This window comes from Heterocephalus glaber, unplaced genomic scaffold (assembly GCF_053883595.1).
Source record: "Heterocephalus glaber isolate CG9 unplaced genomic scaffold, H.glaber_assembly_v1.0 deba00001447, whole genome shotgun sequence".
Classification (NCBI taxonomy): Eukaryota; Metazoa; Chordata; class Mammalia; order Rodentia; family Bathyergidae; genus Heterocephalus; species Heterocephalus glaber.
In genome coordinates, this window is record NW_028258299.1 from 9,435,011 (window position 1) to 9,452,722 (window position 17,712).

The 17,712-nt window shown below is 42.4% G+C and overlaps 1 protein-coding gene and 1 long non-coding RNA gene across 17 annotated transcripts in view; one reads left to right on the forward strand and one right to left on the reverse strand.

Moving 5' to 3' along the window:
* Nucleotides 1-17,712, reverse strand: part of Fggy (FGGY carbohydrate kinase domain containing) — a 479,381-nt gene that overhangs the window by 103,502 nt on the left and 358,167 nt on the right. The gene's annotated exons all lie outside the window — the stretch shown is intronic.
* Nucleotides 14,059-17,712, forward strand: part of LOC147827399 (uncharacterized) — a 45,758-nt gene continuing 42,104 nt past the window's right edge. The window contains exons 1-2 of the long non-coding RNA XR_015452494.1: nucleotides 14,059-14,545; nucleotides 14,879-15,121. This is a non-coding gene — a long non-coding RNA (uncharacterized LOC147827399). The remainder of the gene's footprint in view (nucleotides 14,546-14,878; nucleotides 15,122-17,712) is intronic.

Here is a 17,712-nt window from a genome sequence, read left to right on the forward strand (position 1 = left end):
CTAATAACAAGTTTACTCTAGGAAAAGATGCTGGTTCTGTAGCTAAGAAGACACTGTACTGGTTGTTTTGTGCATGTGGATTTAACAGCAATCAACTGTTTGTTTCATGTTTAATTCCACATGTGCTAGAGTAATTATAGTAGACTACAATCCCCCAAATACCACATATCTGTTGTTCCCAGATTCAGTGGAGCATTGTGTTGCTATGTTTCCCCTCATCAAAGGACAGGCACTGGCTCGGTCTTCAAGTCAAGGCTCCCACAGACAGTCCCCAGGGAAGCCACTGGGTGAGGAGCCAGAGATTCACCCATCCTAGGTCTTTGAAGCTCTGGATCTATGTGGATCCTAATGGCTCCAGGACGACACCCTGCTCAGGCTTCCAGAGGACAGACAGGGCCCTTCAGTTAGCCACCATGGACTTCCTGCTTGAGCAGGGTTGAAGGGACCTCTCACTAGGTGGGCCTACTTTCTTGTCCAAGTAGTCTCACCTTTTAAATTCTAAACACTTTTAAGAAGGAAGGGGGATGTTAATAATTACAACAGGATGTACACATAAGCTGGCACTGGTCTGGGATGTATCATCACCCTTCCACTTCACTTCCACGGAACTGTTGTTTGGGCCCTGCCCTCCTGAGGAGGATAGGACACAGAGGAGTTTCAGATTTGGAATTTTGATGTTGATGCTTCTGAATTGCCCTTCTGAGAGACTCCACTAATCCCTTCCACTTCCACAAATAAAGATGTCCCTGGAAGACTGCTGTAGTATGCAGTACTACTCAGTGCATAGGTGGAAACCTTTCTGATGCTAGTGACTAGGGAAGAGAGCCTGTCCCCACAAGCAGGAATGGGCATCTTCTTGGAAGTCCTGGTCCAGGAGTTCTCAAGTTTTGAACCAATAAAATACTCAAATCTTTTGGAGACATACACTTGTCAGCTTCTTATCAATCACATAAGGATGTTTATCCTTACCAATATTTCTTAAAAAGAAAAATTTAACACACATACACACACCCCGAGGGGAAGATCCAGCATTTTTTTAGGCACAGTGCTCAACATTCCCCTCCAAACAGAAGGAACAAACAGGGTGTTGTGAGGAAAACTCTATGGAAAGCTATTTATAGCTGTGTTTTTGGTTTACCCTTGGCTTCATACACAGGGTACAGCTGAAAATGCCCTCTTGTCTCTGAACAAAATTTCCAAATCTTTACACGAAACTCATTAGATCCAATTGTCAGATCCCTTTGCTGCCACTGCCATTTCTGTTCACCCAGAGAAAGTCACCCCTGCACCCCCACCAGCTTTCAGCTTGGCCTCTGAGCCTTTCCCAGAACAGTTATGATGTATAGAGCTAATAGCACAGCACTGGGGACTGGCTCAAGCCCGGGTTCCTCCACTTTTACTTGTGTAGCCTTAGCCAACTCTCTTAACCTCTCTGATCCTCAGTTTCGCTAGGTGAAATTGGGAATAGTGCCTATTCAACAAGACTGTCTTAAGAATTAAATATGATACACTGCTGTAAATAAATCCTGATGTACACCTTTCATTGGGTTTATCTCTCTATTCCAGCCATTTTTGCTGGACCTGAAGAGCCTAAGTTTCTTTCTTTGTTTCCCCTCCTTGTTTTCATCCTCCATCTTATTGTGGGCTTCAAAGCCACTAGAATGGACTGAGCTAGGGCTCTGGCCCTGACGCTATCTTTTCTGCCCAGTGTCTCCTCTCTGGCAGCAGGAATCTTCTAATGGATGGGCAGGAGACATGAGTCATGGTAACGTTTAATTTCCTCCAGCACTGTCTATGTGCCCAGTGCATTATCACTTCCACTTCAAAACAGGCCTAGATGGAGTTGCTATTATCAGTACACTTTTACATGGCAGGAAACAATGTTGGAAAGTGTAGGTCCAAGCTCACAAAGCTGAGTGTGGCAGCTGCATTCTAACCCATTGTCTGACTCTATTGAGTTTTCTGTCAACCACAAGCTTGTTTGCTTTTGAGGGCTGAGTACTTCCTACCTGTTAATTCCGTCCTTTTAAAACAATCATCATCATCATGGCCACCCATTACTGAATGCCTGTAATCATTACACAAATTGTCTCAATTGACTTTCCCAGCAATGTTGCAAAGTTGATGTTTTTACAGTCATTTTATATGAGTTATTCTGACTTCAGAATAAGTATTTTATCTGGTCAACTGGCTATGAAAGGAGGATGCTGCATGCTATTTCTTGGTACTGTAGCATCGTGCCAGGCACTTTATAAATGGTAGCCTTGTGAAAACTCTGTGAGGAAGGTAATATTAGTACCCTCATTTTACAGGCAGAGAAACAAGCAGAGAGAAATTATGGAACTTGCAGCAGGCCTTGCAAATAAAGAATGACGAGCTGGGTTTAAAAGCCAAGCAGTCTGGCTTCAGAGTTGAGGTCTCAGCCTCTGGTGCTGTGTTGCTTTAAGAAGTGAAGGACTCCAGATGAGGTAAGGGGAAGAAGGGATGATTACAAAGGCAGGGAGTTGTCCATGAATAGACAAGAGGTTCAGTTAGTCTAAGAACTGTGAAAGCTCTGAACCCAGGAACTCCCCACCCTAGTGAATGGGAGCAGTCCCCCAGTCCTGACTCCTCCCCTGCAAAAGAGGTTGGCCACCCTGGAGAACTTTCCAACCTTGAGCAATAGTGTAGGTGTCTCGTTTCCTTTTCGCCCACTGAGACGCATCAGTAGGAAACTGCCTCAGACTCTTAAGCAAGGTTTGACTCCAATATTTCATATAAAATCCCCAGAAGGGATGGAAGTCAACAGCTGTCAATGCCAGTTGCATTTAGAACTCCATATGGGGGGAGGTCTTCAGCTATTGTAGGCAAAAGCAAACTTGTAGAGTAGCTAACATGTACTGAAACACAGGAGATGTAGGTCTCACAAGAAACCTTCAAAGTTGTGATTAGTCCCATTTTACAGACAAAGACTTCGTGCAGCAAGCTATTTTTCCAAAATAAGGCAGTGAGTAGAGAGGCCTGGATATGTTTCAGTGGCTGTGGGACTTCATACTGCACCCACTTACCTGGCTCCCTGCTGCCTCTTACTTCTCTGTGACTGATCCAGGCAGATATTTGGAATTTTCCTATAAGTAATGATAAAATTACTGAAAATGAACAAATTCAGAGACCAATCCGCCAGCCAGTGTATTGTGGCCTAAGCTTTGGCTCTTTGCCTCCAGGGTCCTCCGTTTACTCCTGGACACATAAAGGCCTAAATAAAACATTATCGTTCTGAAAAACACTGCTGTAAGAGTAGAAATAATTTAAAGGGGAGGTGTCAAGAAATCTAGACATTAGGTGAACAAAGAGATATCAGATATGAGCATAAAATATAAGCAAGGTAGATGACAAGGAATAGATTACAAGAAAGTCTTCAGTGTGTATGCATAAGCAACCAAAGATTCCTTGAAATCAATGAGGAAAAGACAAAGACCCCTGTAGGAAAATGAAAACAAGATGTAAATAGCCTATTAACGGAAAACAGAAACTTAAGCGGCCTCCAGATACTAAGAAAATTTTCATTCTTACTAGCAACAAGAGAAAGCCAAAGACAAAGAACAATGAGCAGTCATTTTCTGCCCAGTAATTTGGCCGAAATGTTAAATGATTAAATGACTAACAATACCCACTGTTGCCAAAGGGGCAGGAACCTCACTGGAAGAAATACACATTAGGACAGCAGTTCTGACCTTTTTGAAGATTCTGGTCAGAGCAAACAAAGTTTTAAATGTACAAATCCTTTATTAGATATTTCACTTTCTGTATTTCTCCTGGAGATCCTCATACTTATATGTAAAAAATCATATCAGGAAGATCTTTGCATTACTGTTTGCAATGAACTAGAAAAACTACCTAAATGTCTAGTAATAGGACATCGGTTGAACAGTTTTATATATTTGCAGGCCCTGGGATTACAGTCAGTATGTAACAGACATGCGGCAGTGGTATAAGCACTAATATATTTTAAAACTCTTGTAAATAAATAATCTTGTAAATAATAATCTCTATTATATGATCGTGTGTGTGTGTGTGTGTGTGTGTGACTACATTAAAAAGGTTAGAAAGACACACATAATGTGTAATAGGGATCACCTCTGGGATCAGCAGAGGTCTGTGCCTTTCCCCTTTCACTCTATATTTCTATATTGTTCATGTTTTTATAATGTAAATGCATACTTTGTAGTTATCTGAAGAACAGCAAGCTGGCCACAAAGCCGCTCACCTGTGTTCTGGGTTACCTAGTGCACATGCAGGATGGAGAAACACTCCAGTCCAGGACAGGGATCCTCCTATTAGTGGGACCTGCCTCCCTGCATTCTCTCTCAACCATCTGAACACTCATTTGTGCATACACAACCCTGCCTGTGTACGTTCGCACGTAGAAGAACCACTGCACAGAACTTGTGAGTCACTGACTGAAGCGATTCTTGTCATCTTGAAAAAACATGTACACAATCACACTGCAGTACAAGTACCACTAAAGTAACAGACTGTCAGACCCTGTGAGCAAAAGCCTTGATTTAAACCATGGGGTCCAGCGGGCACACAGTGGATGTGAAGTGCCTTGAGTAATGGCTTTGCTAGTCTAAAACATATCAGATGTCCCTTTAGCCTTAGCTCACCCAAGATATAAACTGTGCATTTGGGGGAAAGCAGAGTCAGTCAAATGACTCATGACAGAGTTTGTTTTTGGTATGAATTATATTTTTCTGCCTCCTTACTTTTAAAGATGGATCCTTTTCAGATGGGCTGGCGCATGGGCTGCTGGGAGCTAGGCTCACCAGCTGAGTCTTCCCTCCCTGACAGCCAGAAGTGAGTGGCCAGGGAAGGAGTGCTTCTTTCCCATTATGACCACTCCATCATTCATGCTCCTTTTTCCTTTCAAAACAATGCAAAAGCATCTTTGTGGTGGCCTGGCAATGTGGAGGAAGGTGCACTGGATGGATCTGGAGTCTCAGGGTTTGGAGCTCCAGCCCCAATTTTGCCCTTTACTAGCTGTGTGGTGCTGGGAGTGTCACATGACTTCTCTGGGCTGCAGTGTGCTGGAGCACAAAACAGGAAGATAAGCCTTGTGCTGGGTTATGGGGTGGACTCACTCAACAAGGTCACCAGTACAGTGCCAGCCACACAGGCAGCACTGGACCAAGCTCCCCAGGGCAGAGATGGCACCCTAGTTACATCTGTACCTCTAATGTCTGCCTGAGAACTAGGGAGAAAATGTTTAAAGAAGGAAGGCAGAAATGAAGGACTGAGGAATAATTATGGCAGGCAGTAACTAATATTCATTGTATTTGTCAAGTGCCAGGCACTGATCTAACTGCTTTACATGGATTTTCCTATCAGTCCTTACAGATAACTGTGGTAGAAACCATGCCATCCACATTTCCCAGTTGAAGGATCAGAGGCACAGAGAGGTTAAGAAACCTGAACAAGGTCACACTAGTGGAGGAGCTGGCACCTGTGTGCTTGTGGTGTGGCGCTAGTGATAGAGGGGACACTGGCCAGACCATGTAGGACCATGTAGGTCCCTACGTGAGAGCTAAGGAAAGGCTACACCAGGAATGGTGGGCTTCTCAGGTGGCTAGAAAGGTAGGCGTGAGAGGAAGGAGGGAGACATCAGCAGCATGCTCACCCACAACAGTGACAGAATACAACTGGTGAACAAGCAGAATCCCACAGGAGCATGGCAGAATAAGAAAGTATCTTTTCAGTGCTCTGGACCCAGCAATGTCCAAGCTTCTGGAGCAGCAAAGACTCCAGGCCAGGGTTGTTCTCTCCCCCATGGACGGCCTTGATGTCATGACTTAGTTTTCACTCACTTGTTTATGCTCAAGTTCTAGCCAAGCAATCTTCAGGAAAGCAGAAATATCGGCCAGAGCTTTGAATATGCCCAGTTCCATCAACAGGGCTATCCCATCATGAAGCTTCAGGCTGCTCCTCCAACACACTACTGGATGACCAACCTGTCAGCAGCCTTTGAATGGAGATGGCCTTCACGGAGTCTGCCTGCAGGGAATGATGGGCAGGACTGCAAGAGTGATTCTCAGAGGGAATTAGCCACTTTCCTTTCCTTTCAGCTTCACACCTCCATCTTATGAATTGTCCCTGCTGCATGGGTATGGAGAAAGAAATCACACTCACTCATTCACATGTTCACTCTATTATGGGTGAGTTCACTACTGAGTGCACAAATCAAATCCTTGCTTCCTAAGGTTTAAAATTCTGCACAGTCCTCCTCCTACCTCAGCCCCTCAGTACACACACACACACACACACACACACACACACACTCATACATGCACTTTTATTTAATTGCCAAGTGCTGGCTCAACTGTCATTGTTTTGGAATATTTTCTCTGAGCCCCACGGTTGGGGACACAGCACCCTGTACTAGAGCTATCTGTTTCTGCAGGTGTGGGAGAAGCTTGAAGATCCGAGTGGCTGGCTGGCACATGGATGGCACTCCAGAAGCAGTTATTGAATAAACAAATGCAGGCTATCAAAATGACCGAAGAGTGGCTATGACATCAGCCTTGCCCCCCGTCAGCCTCCAGTCTAGAGAAGCAGACACAGCTGTCACCACACCTGTGAGAAGAATGATGTCCTGGTCTTCTCTCTGCCTCAGGGCACTGAGAACGCAACACTGTGCTGTGATTTCCCTCTGCTTTATGTTCCTGTTGATCTGACCTTATAGGCTGGAAGTGTGTGTGGAAGACACACAAGGTGCCCCCTTTCCCAGGGTATCCTCTTTGCCTAGCACTCCCTTCTGGATGATACTTCAGGACTTTGCTATTCAGAACCACGCACCTGAATTCAGTGAAAATAGTCTGAGGCAGAAAACAGAATGTATAGGGAGCTGAGAGGAGGAAGTAAGAGAGATCTACACCACAGAATTCCTCTCCGTCAGCAAACCCCAGCCTCGCCAGTCTAGTCTGCCTTTCCTCAGATGTATTCAATTTGCTCCCACCTGAGGGCCATTGCACCTGCTGTCTTCACCATTTGGGGCTCAATTTAAACACCCACCCTCAGGAGACCTCTCCCATGGCACCCAGAGCCAGCCCTTCACTCCCAGCTGCCCAGTCCATGTTTGTTTCCTTACATGGCTTTCTCTCTTAACACACTCTTTTACCTGGAATTAATAACATTTGTGACTATTGCTTGTTTCTTGGACAAGCAGCAGGCATTGCTACTTCAACAGACATAGCTAGAGATTCCCAGCGCAAAGGACACAAGTATCAGAGGACGAAGGAGAAGCAACAACTCCAAAGGGATAGCTGGCTGGTGAGACAAAGGACAGCAGCAGTGATTTCCAAAGAGTTAAAAACCTGCTAATGTTTTTTGTGTGTGAGATCGGGTCTCGCTCTCTTGTCCAGGCTGGTCTCCAATTCCTGAGCCTCCTGAGTACTGGGACTACAGGTACACACCTGCTTCCTGGCTAGAGCTCATAATAACTCATAGGTTGCACTCTACCCAGGATCATCTCATGCAGTATCTTGCTGAAGTTCCCTTTCACAACACAGAAGTACTCAGCAAACATATGTAAAATGGGTTAAAATAATTCTTCTCCTTTGTGTTTTGCTGCATAAATGAGTTATTTCATATAAAATGACAGGAATAGCACGTGGCATATAAAAATCTCAATAAATGTCTCCTATTATCACCACTATCATCTTCTTCTACACAGAGATACGGCAGAAATGTAATACCTGTCTAAAAATCACATGCACTGCTGTGCACTGGATTTATTATTTTAAAATGAAGCTTATAATGTATACAATGTACAAAGTTAAACATGTGCCCCCGTTCTGAATTTAATGCAGTATGAGAAGTTTAATAAGAGTTATTTATCAGCTCTTACATAAGCATAGCATTTTAGTATTTGTAATAGACATATATAATTTTCTAAATCAAGAGTTTAACAGTTTTAGGACATGTAAACATGGAGAACCACATAAGAACTCAGACACTAGAAGAAAGGATGACATTTTAATGGAAAGAACACATCAGTTGAAGCCCTGAAATTCATCTTTATAGAGGTAACTATGGATAGAGAACATTGGATTAAAACAAGAGAAGAACTGGACCTTTGAGAAGCAAGGAATCACACAAGCCAGCAAGCAGGGGACCACATGCAAAAATCACCCTGCAGCCTCTGTGGAAAAGGCAAAGAACAGCACCCAAACAAATGAGAATGAGCTGAACATGGTAAGTACAGTCATTTATCAATAATTTCAAAAATCTGCTCAGATGGTCCAGGCCATCCCAAATTTGGCTAGTGTTTTGTAAGATACTTTTCTGTTTACTTCTCTGCTTTATCTCCAGATCAGAAGCCTAATGGACAGAACTGGGATTTATCCATCCTGGGCTCCATTTGCCTTCTCTCTCATTCAGCCCCAGTGACCCACAAACATGTCATCGTCTCCAAGCAAAGGGATGGTTTTGGAAAAAGAGAATTTTAGCAGCTCATGCAATATTTCCTGAAGCCCCTAGATGTCACTATTGCAAAACCAACAGAAACTGCAACCTCAAAAAGAAATAACAGGATATTTAGCACAAAACCCTAAAAGCAGTAACAGCTCAAAAGGCAGGCACCATTTATTACAGAAGCTACAAACAATTCAGTGCCTCTAAGGCAATTATTAATTTCTTTTCAAATTCAGGGTCTCACCATAAGAAGAAACATCTCATTTTTGCCAGAAAAAAAAAAATCCCCATATAGTTCTTTCTCTCTAAAATACTGGCATTTAGGAATTCAGCTGAAACCTACATAATCCTGAAAGTCTGTGGTATAAATTTTTTGCAATCAAGACTGACTTCCTAATACAAAAGAACTAGCTTTCAGAGTAAAAACTAAGACAATAAATGAAGGTTGGCTGGGAGGAAAAAATGTAGCGAGTGTTACTTTGATATTTAACTCAAAGCCATAATTTTATTACATATATTTAAGTATGGTTTTCATTTAGATTTGGCAGCTTGATTAATGGGGAATATATTAAATAATACCTGGCTGCTAAGAGTATATTTAGGAATCAGTGCCACATAAAACATACAACATGCACAATTTGGTTTCATTATTATTTAAGGCTTCTCTGTTCTCTTGGCTGTGGGCACATACATATTAAAAGTTAAGTACCCACACTCAGTGTATGTTCAGCCCTTTTAAAAGGTTCTCTCTTTAAACTGAAACATGCAATGGAAAATGAACTCGACCCTGGCGAAACGTAATGGATTCATCCCTTTGGGGACAGCTATCCTGTTTATCAAAAGAAAGGAGAGGAGAGGAGAGAAATGCTTCTCAGGTGGCCAGAAAAGAGAGATGCCCAACTTCTGAGAGGCGCTGAATCAGTTTCTACACTCAGGCTTTCTTCTTTGGCACAGCCAAAAGATGGCACATTTACTATGAGGACAGGAGGGAACTGGAGGGCACAGAGATTACATTAAGATATAAGGAATGTATTAGTGGCCAAACAAACACAGGCAGGTACTGACAGAGTTCATACACTTTAAATAAATATTGAGGGGGGTTGAGAGGGAGTATCAGTAGTTTTCTGGGCATAATATTAGGCACTGATGGAGGGTGGGACTTGGCTGGAGGGGTTGGTTCTGATAACAGGGAGATAGAAGAGGAGATGGCCAAGAGCCATAAAAGAATTCTGTGTGTTTTTGATGAAAACATAATGTACCTGACATGCACAGCATGCTCAGTAAGTTAGCACTCACTCCTTTCCAGCTTCACTAGGTTGCCTGATAATCCTCAGAGTGCCGCAAATGTCATACAACAACACATTATGTTTCCACACTTCCCAGTGGAATAAATTGTAGTAATAATTTTTTAATCTAAGAAACTACGATTAATTCAGAAAAGTGCAGAAAAGATCTCAGCCCTTGGAAAACAAAAGAAATCTTTTTCAATACAAGTATTACTCTGTCCACTTACTGATGAGAGAAATGAGCCTCAGAGAAATTAATATATTGTCCAAGATCATGGAAGTCAGGCTGGAATTTAAGCTTGTTTTATTTTCAAACCTCCTATTAAATCTCCAACTCCTATGCTTCTCTGTGGTTGACTAAAGACTTGGGGCAGAAACAGTAAGGGAAGTTGCGGTGTAAATGGGGAGTGCAGCTTAGAATTCTATTTACTCCCCTTGTAGCTATTAGACTACAAGAACCAAGTTGAAACTTCCTCAGATATTGCATCCTTTTGCTGCTGTCACCCACAGTAGGGCTACTCCCACTGGAAAGAAGTCACTAAAATGTTAAGCATGCCAAGCCTTTAGGAACATAAAGAAGTGCAACCAAGGAGGAAGGATTTCTTACATGTGTTACAACACGGAAGAACTTAGAGCACATATTATTAGGCTAAGTGAAATAAACCAGTCACAGAAAGACAAATACTGTAAGAGTCCACTTATATGAGATAGCTGGAGCAGTTAGATTCATGCCAGACAGAAAGCTGAATGATAGTTGCCAGGGGCTGGCGGAGGGGTGAATGGGAAGTTGTTAAATGGGCACAGAGTTTCAGTTTTGTGAGGTGAAAAGAGTTCAGCAGATGGATAGTGGTGAAGATTACACAACAATGTGAATGAACCCAATTCCACCAAGCTGTACACTTAAAAATGGTTAAAATGGTAAATTTTACATCATCTGCACTTTACCACAAGGAAAATAAACAGAATGTTCAACCAGGAATGCTTTCTGCAATGATCACTTATGATATCCCTTTCCTGACCTAGTATGCAGCATGACCTTCTAGATTTTTGAAGTGTATGCCCTTTTGTGGTACTTCCCTGCTACTTTTCTGGAAAGCAGGAAGTCTCGAGGAAACAGGTTCTTCTAAAAATATTTGTAAAATTTTATATCTGCCTATTTTATCTGAATTCTCATTGCTGAATCATTTGACCTTCACTTGCTCAGCTGCGTGATGCTTTCTGAGAGCCCTTCCAGTTCTCAGATTCTGATTTCTGTTTTTCCAAATCCTATACTGTCCACTCTTTTAGGCAAATACTTGTTGATTGCTGACATTCATCTAGGCATTGATGGAGCCCCTAGTCGCTTGTGCACTTGCTGCACTTCTCCTCGTGGGAGCATGGAGGGAGACGGATCCAGTGTGAAGTTAGCAGAGGGGAAACAACAAAAGAGGGGTGTCCTGAAAGGCGCGCAGGACCAGGTCTAGTGGGAGGGTTAGAACTGGGCACTGGGACCTGCTCCCTATGTGAATCAGGGAGGAGGGAAAGGTTTATTGGGGCCTTCTATGCATCTGGTACTTTCTCATATATTATGTTGCTCTTTCACAAACTTTAGCACCTTCACAATTGTTTCCATGCCTGGGTACTGCCTATGGTATTTGTAAGTAATGAAATGTCTCAAATTTACCTTTTTAAGCAAAAATATCCTGAAACTCAGGTTTGATGCCAGTTATTCCTTTTTCTAGTACACATTAAAATTGGTATTTAACTATTTGAAAAATAATGTTCAAACACCTGAGAAACCTCGGTGGTGTGTGTGTGTGGTGTGTATTCGTGTGTGTGTGCACACGCATGTGCACATGCATTCTGGGAGATGCCAGAGTTTGTTCCACCCTCAAAACATGGGTTTCTCCAACATGACCATAGCATGATTAGCCCAGCTGTGGCAGAGCAGAAGGGTTTACAGCATCATCTTGGCATGCAGTTGGTGTGGCTTTTAAAAGGACTCAACATCTGCCATTAATTAAACTTCTTGTTGCCATGGAGATGTTTATTATTGTTAGGCTGATAAGATGGACAACTCAAGAATATTATTGTCCTCCCTTTCCCTCCCACCCTCCAGCCAAGTTTTTCGCCCTCTTTTCTTGACCTCTCTCCTACTATACTGGACCTTTTATTATCTAGTCTGATTTGGTGATTCTCAAACTTGGAACCCTAATAGACCCCTGGTGATAATTTTGGGAGTCTGTGAGATTTTCTTTTCCTTTTACTCAGAATAAAATACTCTGTCAGACTAAACTTTGGTTCAAATTTCATCTGTCCTACTTATTAGTTCTCTGATCATGTACAACTATCTGTTCTCTGGGCCTTATTTTATTTCATCTGGAAAAAGGGATAAGAAGGCCTAACTGGGGGGGTTATTTTGTTAATTTCATGTAATTTCACCGTCAATATGAAGATGCTAACATAGGGCTTAGACTAGATGGGTGTATAGGAAATGATGGAAATAATGGAAATGATCATCACTTGTGAGACAGGATCAGACAGAATTTTAGAGTTGGGAGTTGAGGTCATTTACTTTCACAATCTATCATTTGAATTTGTTCTTCCACCTAATCCATCCTTTTCTTTAGAGCACTTACCAAAGATATATAATGTATTTAACTGTCTCTTTTCTTCAACTACAGACATAAGGATTGAGATTATAGTTATTTTCCATCTGACTATATGCAGGAGTATTTTCTGAATCAATAAACAAAGATTTGCTAAACAGCTTCTCTGTGTCAGGCATTGGAGATCGAAAATATTTTAACAGTAAGATTCTTACTCTAGTGCTATCTACCTAGGAGTCTGTGAAAATTACCAAAATAAAGGAAATAGGACATTCATTTCCAACTCTAAGAGGGTTTTCAAAAAATAAATCACATGACATAAGTAAAAGTAAACCTTCAGTGATCTTCTAGCACAAAGGAATGATGTGGGTAGTGATATGGATATCTTTAACATGTAAGTGATAATACAGCAGAGTCAGTCTGGGGGTGTTAAGTACCTGAAGTAATCAGAAATTCCCTTTGAAATAGAGTTTAAAAAGAAAGAGAGAAAGAATGAAAAGTTAGAAGGAAAGAAGGAAGGAGAAACAAATGAGAGAGACAGAGAGAGAGAGAGAGAGAGAGACCTTCCTGAAGGCCAGTCCACTTACTCCTCCCAGAACAGCCTGATCCCTCTTCTAGTGAAGTAAGAGTCAGATCCCCAGACAGAAAACCAATCTCCAAAAGTCACTGGATTGAATTTCTAATTCACCAGGGTTGCAGCAGGGAGTCTGTTCTCAGCAAGAAGCATGAGGCCCAGTGGAGTTAGCTTCCCCAGCCTGTCCATGATCTGGCCAAGCTGATCTCCCCCACTAGGGACATAGCATCTCAGAGGACCCTGTGGGGAGAGTTCTCCAACCTACTTTTCTCAGTGGCTAAGCTATTTTATTATTATATTGTAGTAGGCATCCTATGTGATTATTTTTGTATATTTTGGATTATTTTCTTGGAAACATCCTAGCCCAACGCTCATGTCCAGCAGAAGTCCGTGAAGGCTGCATTACAGTGGGGGAAGCAAGGAGTCACGGGTGAGCAGGAAATGGGGTGCACCTTCTGTCTGGTTTCTTCCACAGTTCCAATGCTTGCTATTAAAAAAAAAAAAAACACCTTGAATCTAATCTTTGCAATTTAAAGATGAGGAAAAGCAAGGCCCAAAGAGGCAGACTTCTTGTCCCAAGTCACACACTATGTGTGAGACTCTAAAGATGGGGGCTTCTCTATGAAAAATTAGAAAGAGCGAGACTTACAAGGAACTCTTTAGAGCTACTGCTGGGGTAAACAGGAAAAGCTGTTGCTAGAGAGGCAGATCAGGTTTTTCCTGCTAAGGATTTCACATCTAAATCCAGCATTAATACCACTGGCTCAAGGCTGGTTCTCTGTGGAACCAGCCACAAGTGACTTCTTTAGGCTGCTCCAAGGAGGCTACACATACCTGTAGTTTTACCCCCAGTCTGATTAGGCATACAGGGTGAATATGGCTGGAAGCTCGCACTGGAGCAGGGTCAGCACACTTTGAAACACCTAAGGGCAGTGCAAAGGTGCTACTCAAAGAAGTGACAGAGGTGGCTCACAGCCTTTCACAGGAAGCAGAGCACAGAGTAGAACATCTAGGCTCACATCTGAGCTGCTCTCTTACTGCTGGTGCAGCCTTGGAAAGGGACTGGCCTTCTTGGCCATTCAGACTTTGCCTGCAAAGTACCAACAATACCCAGACACCATGGAACAGCTATGAGGGTTCAGGGAGTTAATAATACAAAAAGGCTTAAACAGTTGGCAGTGCACGCTAAGTTAATTCCCTGTGCTGTCATTTTTAGGAGCCCCTTGAAGTTAGATGTCCCTGCTCTCCACCACATTACAACAGGGCTGGAAACTCACATTTTCAGGAAAAGCCTGTTGTTTCCTAACAGTTGAAATACTTGCTTAACTTCCTAGTTTAGGATTGTCTACCACTTCCTCCTCTGGCATCTGCAGTGTTTAGCGTACTACAGTGAAGACTGCTACTGTGATCCAATTACCCAGACAAGTCTGATTTGTTGAAATCTTGCCTCCTTGGAGATGCTGATAGGTGAAACTGACACAGCCACCTTGGGAAGAATGTCCCTGCCGTGAATTCTACCTGTAAGAGGTAGACATATTTTTAATTGATCCCGTATTTCATTAACTGCTCTAATAAGCCCTTATTGTTAGACTTAGCTTTGTCAACTAGCAGACAAGGACACACACGCTGTACAAAGAATCACACCAGAGGTAAGAGTCTTCTTGAATCCTGGAAAGCCAACACGCTAAAAGTAACCACAGATACAGACAGGAGGGGACGAGAAGGGAAAGGAGGGGAACGACAGGTGTGGGATGAAACAGACTGTTTGGGACAGACTGTGAACCCCGGATCCCAGGCCGTGGGAGATGGAGCGGGGGAACCCCTGTGAGTTAGGAATAAAAACACACAGCTCCTCAACTGGAGTGTGCCTGTCTCTGTAGGGCTGCCTCTCTTGTAAGAGTTCAGACTGAAAGCCTCACTTTCCCTGCCTCTGGAGTCTAATTTCTTTTGCTTTTTTTTTTTTTTTTTTTGGTCTGGACAAGTGAGATCATTTCTTACAATTGGGGGCTCGCCAGGGAGATTCTGTGCCTGTGTGGTTGAGGTTGTCTTGGTGGAGAGGGAGACGTGTCTCACTCCATTTACGTGCGGCCCGCTCTGCTTGGACACTCCATCTCCCTGCGGAAGCCATGGAACATCCTAGACTGTTCTGACGACTGTGAAATCAGGGCAGGGGAGAGAAAAAGAGACAAGCCGCAGCAATCAAGTAATCTCGTGCACGGGACAAGGTAGGAACAACTGGACTAAGGTCTTGCCTTGTTGGCTGGGTGACTTTCTCTGGAGGAGGTCGAGAGTGTGTGACTGAGTTGGGTTCCAGACAAGCAATTCTCGGGGTGTGCAAGAAACCTCTATTCTTTTTAAAACCTGTCTCGGGTAGACTCCTACAGAGGGGCAGGTAGGAGGCTTGGCAAAAAGAGGGGCCACCAGGGGCCTGGTAAGGGGGGTTGAACACAACAAGAAGACCCAGGCGCAGGGATCTCTTGAGAATGGGAAACAGTCTCAGGCTAGGGAATCAGGGAAAAAAACCCTGGACATGCTCCCTAATAGTCTATGGGGAAAAGGCTTGAAAATTGGGAGGACAGTTCTCAGACTAAGGGTGAAAAAAAAAGATGATTAAATATTGTTGTTTCCTTTAGCCCGGGGAGCCAGTCAAAGGGCTCCCTGTGTTTTGGCCCAAGTTTGGCTCTCGTGAAGACTGGGTCTGTCAAGCACTAGTCCTCTTTGTGAATGATAAAACTTCAGCCTCACAAGAGGAGAGAGACTAAGGCCTCTGCTGGCTCCCAGAGCCAACACCAGTGTTTCCCCTTAAGGATAAAAAGGAAACGCAGAATAAAAGTCACGGGACCTTTCATTTTGTTTGTTCCCTACCCATGCACAGCCACAAAGTGTTCAGGATGAGGGACACACTGAAGAGACAGGAGCTCAATAAAAAAATTGATCAAGGTGTGTGGGGTCAGGGAGGGACACCCCACCAGCAGCTCCTTTGTATCTAATTTGAGGAGAAAGTTTAAACAATGTAAAAAAGACTTAGAAAGCTTCCCCCTCCCTACAAAACAATCCAGTTCTAATATGTTCCCTCTTTGTGAGGTACCAATGGGAGGAGGACAAATTAGATTCCTTAACGATCCCTTCACTAGCACTGAAATCAACAACGAGAGAGGTGTGTGTGTGTGTGTGTGTGTGTGTGTGTGTGTGTGTTACTTGAGAATTCCCTGGGACTAGACAAACAATTAGACCAATTTCTAGGCCCCAACCTATACACATGAGCTGAACTGATACCTATCCTAACCTAAACATTTTATCCTCAGGGAAGAAAGAAACAAACAAATAAATATCAAAAGAACAGCCATGCTTGCTTGGGAAGGGAACCAATCCTCCAGACCAGGTGTAACTACAACAAAACACAAGTTCTCAAATTAAGATCCCAGATAAAATAATAATGTTAAAAATGGCCAGGGCCAACTGTGAGATTTTCAAAAATTTAACAATCAAAGGGATTAAAGAGTCAGCCCTCAGTCCCCAAACATCTCTAAGCCATTTGAGAGTCAACAAAAAATGGAGGAAACCCACTCTGCCTTCTTACAGAAGTTAAAAGAGCAGATGAAAAAGTATTCTGGGCTGGACCGGAGGGTCCCCTGGGGCAAGGGTTTCTCAAAGTTAATTTTTTTACTAAGAGCTGGTCTGACATATCAAGAAAGCTACAAAATCTAGAGGGACGAAATAGAAAGCCAATTGAGGAGTTACTCAGAAAACCACAAAAAGTTTACTTAAAAAAAGAGAGGGAGAAAAGCAGAAAGAGAATATAAAAATCATAGTTTCTATTGTAAAAGAGATTAAAATTCCACATAAGAATTTAACAAGAGCCCATTGTTACAAATCTTAGCTGATTGATAAATTTACTTTTGGATTTCAATTTAAGTTGGTATTTTTTAAGAGTGCATTATGATTACATATAACTGTTTTATGTATTCTGTATATTTTCTTGTCTGTTCATCAGCCTGTCAATCTGTTGTAATAACTGGTTAAGGTACCTGCAGCTGCTTCATTAAAGATTTCTGAGCTCATGTCAATTTTACTTTTCCTTTTGTTTTTGCCCTTGTAAACTTCTGACTCTGAAGAAAAGTAGCCGAAATGGGTCTCATTATAGAACAAAGGCTAATAGGCTTAGAGGGCACTAATACAAATAAAGGCCATAAAGTTTGATAATTAAAGGTTATATGTCATTTAGGCTGATATATGTTTCTCTGTGTGTGTGTTGACTTTCAGAGATATATTATTATCCTCCAAAAAGTCCTACTGAGCTTGATTTATAGATAAACAGACACTCATGATACTGGACCAAAAGTTTTTTGGTTTACAAAGCTCAATAGTGGGCTAATTTAAATCAGTTGGTAAAAGCAAAGATGCCAAAAAAAAAAAAAGATGCCTTTAAAGTTGATGACATGTTTCCTTTCAGATTGTTAGCCAGTCAAAATGATATCAAAATTGGTTTTATTAATACAATGCCTATTGTCTGTATCCAGTAACTTAAAATAATATATATATATAATTATAGCCCCCTAAATATTAACTGTTATGATTGGTTCTCATGAGTCATTTAAAAAGATTGTTGAGATAACTAAGTGGGGGTGATGACACAGCTAAATAAATATTAGTAAATATATTATTGTAACATATTTAAGTTGGGTATTACCAAAAGGTTAAGTTTTCCCAGCCCAGATTCGACTGTTGGGAGTTCACTGTCCATCCATTCCAACCTGGTGGTCTGGTGCTGATAACCTGGAAAGAGGACAAACCCCAGCTGCTCTGGGGAGTCCTC